The sequence below is a fragment of the Etheostoma cragini genome, chromosome 5 (assembly GCF_013103735.1).
Source record: "Etheostoma cragini isolate CJK2018 chromosome 5, CSU_Ecrag_1.0, whole genome shotgun sequence".
NCBI lineage: Eukaryota > Metazoa > Chordata > Actinopteri > Perciformes > Percidae > Etheostoma > Etheostoma cragini.
This window is the reverse complement of record NC_048411.1, coordinates 30,219,147-30,225,771: the sequence shown is the minus strand read 5'-3', so window position 1 is coordinate 30,225,771 and position 6,625 is coordinate 30,219,147. Positions and strand designations below refer to the sequence as shown.

General features: G+C 43.2%; 1 long non-coding RNA gene across 1 annotated transcript; it reads left to right on the top strand.

The window, feature by feature from the left end:
- The first annotated feature begins 885 nt into the window (after nucleotides 1-885).
- On the top strand, nucleotides 886-1,400 carry LOC117944278. The gene is made up of 2 exons (XR_004656528.1): nucleotides 886-980; nucleotides 1,345-1,400. It is a non-coding gene; the product is annotated as an uncharacterized LOC117944278 (long non-coding RNA).
- Nucleotides 1,401-6,625: the final 5,225 nt, after the last annotated feature.

Genomic DNA, 6,625 nt, shown 5'->3' with positions numbered 1-6,625 from the left:
AGAATGCACTCATGTGCTAAAGCAATCAAGTTCAGTTTAGAGAGTACAATTTAGCTTTTCTCACTTTAGCTCTGTGCTTTTCAGTGCTGATCATGACAGGTGTATGTGAGTCCACCTCCTGTGTTGATCTGTGCAGAGAGCCAGAGGAAAGCAATATTATATTTCATTATGATGGTTTTCCAATGCGCTTTAAAGCAATCTGGGATGGAGTCGAAATTCTCCACAAATGGCATTAAAGCAAACATCTGGCATATTTATGAATGTACGCATAAAAAGTGTAGCTCATCTGGTATTTAGTTCATATGCTGCTGCATGCAGTGCGGTGCAGACTTTATCTATGACTATATCTCATGATGATGAATACAGTCGAGAAGTCTAGTTGAATCGCCGCATAACACACAAACGCAGCTTATCAAACAGAAGCACTTCCCATAAGAGACGCATGTACAGCTGCAAAGATCAATCAACTAGTTCTCAACTATTTAATTAATCGCCAACTATTTTGATAATTGTTCTTAATAAAAAAGTAAAACTTCTCTATCAGTATGTTAAATGTGAATAAGTTCTAGTTTCTTCTCTCCTCTGTGACATTAAACATGATTATCTAAGTTGTGGACAAAAAAGACATTTGAGGACGCCATCTTTGGTTTTAGGAAACACTGATTTGCCCTTTTTTTCACCATTTTGTCATTTGTCATAATCAACAGATTAATCAACAATGAAATAAGTTAGTTGCAGCCCTAGGCACATGAGCCTAGTCCCAACCACGGATGTCGGGAAGAAAGCCTTATCGCTGCCTGCATGACTGAATGTCTGCATGAACCTGTGGTTGTCTACGGGTTTCTAACGCCCTGTTCAGACCAAAGAGTCGCAAGAAGACAGAACAGCTGATGGTGTCACTGCGACTCAACTGGTGGAGTCTCCAGAGGCTGGCTTTAGGAAATAAGAGACATCTCCTGTTTCTACAGCCAATAGCGAAGGTCAGCTGGAGGGGTCTCCAGAGGCTGGTTTTAGGACGTAAGAGACGTCTCCTGTTTCTACAACCAATAGAGTGTGAGCTGGTCCAGTCTCCAGAGGCTGGTTTTAGGAAATGAGACGTCTCCTGTTTCTACAGCCAATAGAGACTGAGCTGGTCGAGTCTCCAGAGGCTGGTTTTAGGAAATGAGACGTCTCTTGTTTCTACAGCCAATAGAGAAGTCAGCTGGTGAAGTCTCCAGAGGCTGGTTTTAGGACGTTTGAGACGTCTCCTGTTTCTACAGCCAATAGAGACTGAGCTGGTCGAGTCTCCAGAAGCTGGTTTTAGGACGTCAGAGACATTACCTGTTTCAACAGACAATAGCGAAGTCAGCTGGTGGAGTCTCCAGAGGCTGGTTTTAGGACGTCAGAGACGTCTCCTGTTTCAAAAGCCAATAGAGAAGTCAGCTGGTAAAGTCTCCAGAGGCTGGTTTTAGGACGTATGAGACGTCTCCTGTTTCAACAGCCAATAGAAAAGTCGCCTTGTGAAGTCTCCAGAGGCTGGTTTTAGGACGTAAGAGATGTTTCCTGTTTCAACAGCCAATAGAGAAGTCAGCTGGTGAAGTCTCCAGAGGCTGGTTTTAGGACGTAAGAGATGCCTCCTGTTTCAACAGCCAATAGAGAAGTCAGCTGGTGAAGTCTCCAGAGGCTGGTTTTATGACGTAAGAGATGTTTCCTACAAACTATAAACATAAAATGGTCCATAATCCATAATAATTTTATGTCTGTTACAAATTGTCAGATGTATCTTACTATCGCTAACGGTATCTACACTCATAGTTAGACCAATGAAACCTGAAAGTTAAGGCGAAGTACAAAGCGTCGTGGCTGTGGAGATGATACACGGTGTCGTCTCATTGGCTGGTTTTAAATCGTTGCAGACCGGCGCATTGCAAATAGTTGCGAGTTTCAACTCGTCTCGTCGCAAATGCATGTTCTAAACTGGGCTTTATCGTTGTTTTGTGCTTACACTCTTGGGGGCATTTCATCAAAACGGGGGCGGAGGTAAACATGACTTTTGGGGCCAAGGGGAACAGCGGGTGAGTAACAGTGAGCTCATTGCGGCCATTATCCTTTGCTCCATCATTGGACCTCCTACATTCCCCAGAAGCACCTGGTCCCCCGCCCCGCCCCTCCCTGACCTACCTCCCTCATTCTCCCATTGCCCCGGCGCAGGTCCTTGCAGCGGGGCAGGGCAGCCTCAGGGTTCGAGGGTCCCAGCTGTGTAAATGTTTTCAGTTGCTGTGTGACTGAGACTGGGTCCTTTCTTTTTGATCCGGCGCCAAGACAAGCCCAGGCCTCGGTTGTTCTTGGCAGCTGCCGGGGACCAAAGAATGTCAGCATGACTTAAAAAATATGACGGTTTGTAATTTGGACCACAGAGTGAAAACTGAGCCGCTGGTACAGTTTTGTGATCATCTAATTATGCCGCCCCCCCTCCCTTCCCCAAATCCCCCCACACAAAATCTGCCCCCCCCCCCCCCCCCCCCCCCCCCCCCCCCCCCCCCCCTTGCACTCCTTGTACTCTTATCCAGGAATGAAGCTGTAAAGCTGCTTTGTACCCTGTGAATTATGTTCGGGGTAGGCGTAATGGCTTTGTGCCCTGCTGCATCACTTCTCCCATGTTTCCACTCGTCCCTCCTTTATGCTTTCCGCCCGTCTAGGTCTTGTAGACATGCTAAACCAATGTGTTAGAAATATTCAAGGGGCTCCAGTATAGTTGCAGTATGTGGACACAACTCAGCATGAAGGAATTAGCGGATTTAATGCGGTAGCTGTAGTGGTACTTGGTCTTCTAGGTCAACACCTGTTGGTCAACACCTGGCGGGCCAGGGGTGGAAATGGCTGCAATTTATTCAATAATTCTTATTGTTAATTAATCTGTTTATTTTCTCGATTGACGATTAGTTGTTTGGTCAATAAAATGGTGAAAAATATTTCCCAAAGCTGAAGATGCACACCACCTACCAAGAGCCTGGGTCTGACCGAGGTTTCGGCCTAAAAGGAAGTTTTTCCTCGCCACTGTCGCACTGTTGCTTGCTCTGGAGGAGACTACTAGACCTGTTGGGTCCTTGTAAATTCTGGAGTGTGGTCTATCCGTATAGTGTCTTGAGATAACTCTTGTTATGAATTGATACTATAAATAAATTGAATTGAAATACATTGTCTTTGTTATAATAAGGACAGTGAAATGTTGTTTAAGACGTCTAAGAGCCTTTGTAGTGAGCCAATAAGCCCCAATAAAAAACATTAGTGCTGCATGAACAAAGACTCGTCTGCTCGGAGGCTCAGAGCACATTACATGGGAATCGGTGTTCGTATGCACATGCACGCATTTGTCTGGCCTCTGTAAATGTGCCAGGTTGTCTGTGACAGTATAGGGAGGGGTGGGGGGGGCATTTCTCCCACACAAGTTGATATGAAGTACTCTGCAAATCCCTAAACTCAAAGCTCAAGCATAGATGTGTCAAATATTTAACAAATGAATGAGTTTTTAATCTGGAGCTCAGGGGAATGGAGCGTCCCGATAAGGTTCTTTTTTGTTGTTTTCCCGTCATTAGCATAATTTCTCTGGAGTACATGTGCAGATTCCGTCGGCTTTGTTTGGGATCCCCACTGAGATCTGAAATGGAGGCACAAAATCATGAGAAAAAAAACCCTCGGAGATGTGAAAGAAGCCTGAGTGCAACAGTAAAGGCGACCGTTGCCAGAAACATAGCTCCTTTTGTGTCTCTGGCTGTTCACCCATTTACCCATAATTGGGTTAATTGAAAACTTAAATGCACGGTTTGTTTTCTCTCTCTCCTATTACCTAATTAAAATGTTGTTTTGCCCTTTATCCAATAACAGTGTACACGGACACGCTGCCAATCAGCGGGGAAACACCAACTTAAGCCACTATGGGCTGGATGGAGGATTAATGTTAGACCAGCTCTAATCAGATGGCCAATGAAAATCCACCTACGCGGAGCAGAAATGATACACCACGTTAGGGTTGCACGCACTTACAGACCTATTGCACACGTTTGACGTTCTTTTACTTCTAAAATAAAAAGTAAATAAAGGTTTGGCCAAATCGGTGACGGTCTTGAAGATTAAACGTAGTAACGCATTCAAATGAACGGCTTTATATGATCTTATGTGTGACTTTATGCACAACACTTCCTGTGATATCCTACAAAATAAAGGCTACTGCGGGATGGTCACATGACAGCTAAGTTAAGCGGTCTATACAGCAGGCCTGGGCAATATATGGATATTATATAGATAGCATGATATCTAGAGGCTAGATAGCGTCTCAAACTTTTTAATATTATTTTTTATTTTGGTATTTACCTTTTGTAACCCTCCTGTTGTCCTCGGGTCAAATTTGACCCCTTTAAAAAAAATTCTATCTGAAATTTGAGTTTCTTTTTAACCAAATTACCACAAAAATAGATTGGATTCCTTCCAACGCTGTTTGCAAATACTATTGATCCCTTTCTTTTCTGATAAAACTCACCTGTACGTTTCACTGATGTTAACTATTAGTCCAAATAATTTGTAATTTCGGCTGTTTTGACTTAAATATTAGGTACAGTTCAATAGAAATGAGGGTTATTGACCATGAATTCCCAAAATACTGTAAAACTAGTGGTAGTAAAGTGGTGGTAGTGAAAAATAAAAATAAAAAAAATAAAAAAAGGCAGGAAAATGTCATTTTTTGTCCATTTTTGACCAGCGAGGACAACATAAGAATTAACCAAGAAGAGACTCATTGATATTAAAAATGTCTTTTTCATTAGTGTGAAAGATGGGCAGCAGCACAACCACACATACTTATAAACCCTGAATACACAAAAAACTCTAAAAACATAAAGCAACTCAAACAACAAGTCCCTCAAAGTCCACCCCAGTCCTGAACACATCAGGCAAAACATCTGCAGCCAGATGTGGCGACCTACAAGTCAATCCAACGTCCCCTCAAAAGCCACCAATGAGACCGCCCACTACGTTTCATGGGTTTCTGTAACTTGTTCCAGGTAAAGGGAGCAGGAAACTTAAACGCCTTTTCCCCCAGCTCAGTTCTAACCTCTGGAACAGACGGAAGGAAAAGATCCTGGGAACAAGGATTAGAAGTACCAATACTTTTTACACTGCTAGAGGTCAGAAGACCTAAAATAGCCTTGTATATGAAGATATGCCAGTGTTGAAGTCTCTGTGTAGATAGAGGAGACCATCCAACGCATTCATACAGTTCACAATGGTGAGCGCGGTCTTTAAGACCGGTGATAAATCTCAGATCCCTGGTATACTGTCCAGTGCATGCATGTATAAAACATCCCCAGGGTCATAGTCTTACAGGGAGGTGTGTTCAGGTGCATTCTGGGCATGCTGGTCTTACAGGGAGGTGTGTTCAGGTGCATTCTGGGCGTGCTGGTCTTACAGGGAGGTGTGTTCAGGTGCATTCTGGGCGTGCTGGTCTTACAGGGAGGTGTGTTCAGGTGCATTCTGGGCTTGCAGGTCTTACAGGGAGGTGTGTTCAGGTGCATTCTGGCCGTGCTGGTCTCATAGGGAGGTGTGTTCAGGTGCATTCTGGGCGTGCTGGTTTTACAGGGAGGTGTGTTCAGGTGCATTCTGGGCGTGCTGGTCTCACAGGGAGGTGTGTTCAGGTGCATTCAGGGCATGCTGGTCTTACAGGGAGGTGTGTTCAGGTGCATTCAGGGTGTGTTGGTCTCACAGGGAGGTGTGTTCAGGTGCATTGAGGGCGTGCTCGTCTTACAGGGAGGTGTGTTCAGGTGCATTCAGGGCGTTTTGCTTTCTTGAGGCAGCAGAGAGTGATTGTGCCGTTGACCAACAAAAACCTGGTCTAAAGTCAATGACGTAGTAGTCCTTTAGACCCCTTAGGACCATGCACCCGGCACACGGGTGCATGGTCCTAAGGGGTCATATCCACATGGTTATGTGGTTATATCTACATTACTTTATATATCTGAAAATCTTATTGTGAAATTATTTTGTGAAAGTAACACTTGCCAATCCCACAATATTGTCGCAGTATCGATATTGATGTATTTGGTCAGAAATATAATCAAACCTGGTTTTTCTCCATATCGCCCAGCCTTACTTGGCCATCCTGCATCCATGACACCATAACGACCACTTAGGATAACATTAAAGGTTTTGGTTTGGATTAAAACACCAGTCCTTGTTTGCTCAGGCAAGTATTCTTAGTGTTTAATAAGTGAATCATCTTCAAATTGTCGTTTACAGCTATGTAAAAAAGTTATTTCCAGAGAACTTTTGGAATATTTGTACTTTTAATAATGAATTTCACCAGTATCCAACTCATGGTAGGTGTCTTATTAGGCCTCCCTACTCTCGTACGACTCAAACGCAGTTTAGTGTATTATACAGACATATATTATATTATTATTATAGTGTATATATATATATATATTATTGTACAGAGGGTCAAAGATATGGACCAGTCTTCCCAATTCACTAATTAAGGTTTCTAAAGAACAGTTTAAACAGAGAGTCAAATCGTTGCTCCTAAGTTGTCTGAATTTTCCAAATTAGTTTGTGCTAAAAATGTAATTTTAAATTGTTTTACACAAAGAATTTAAAT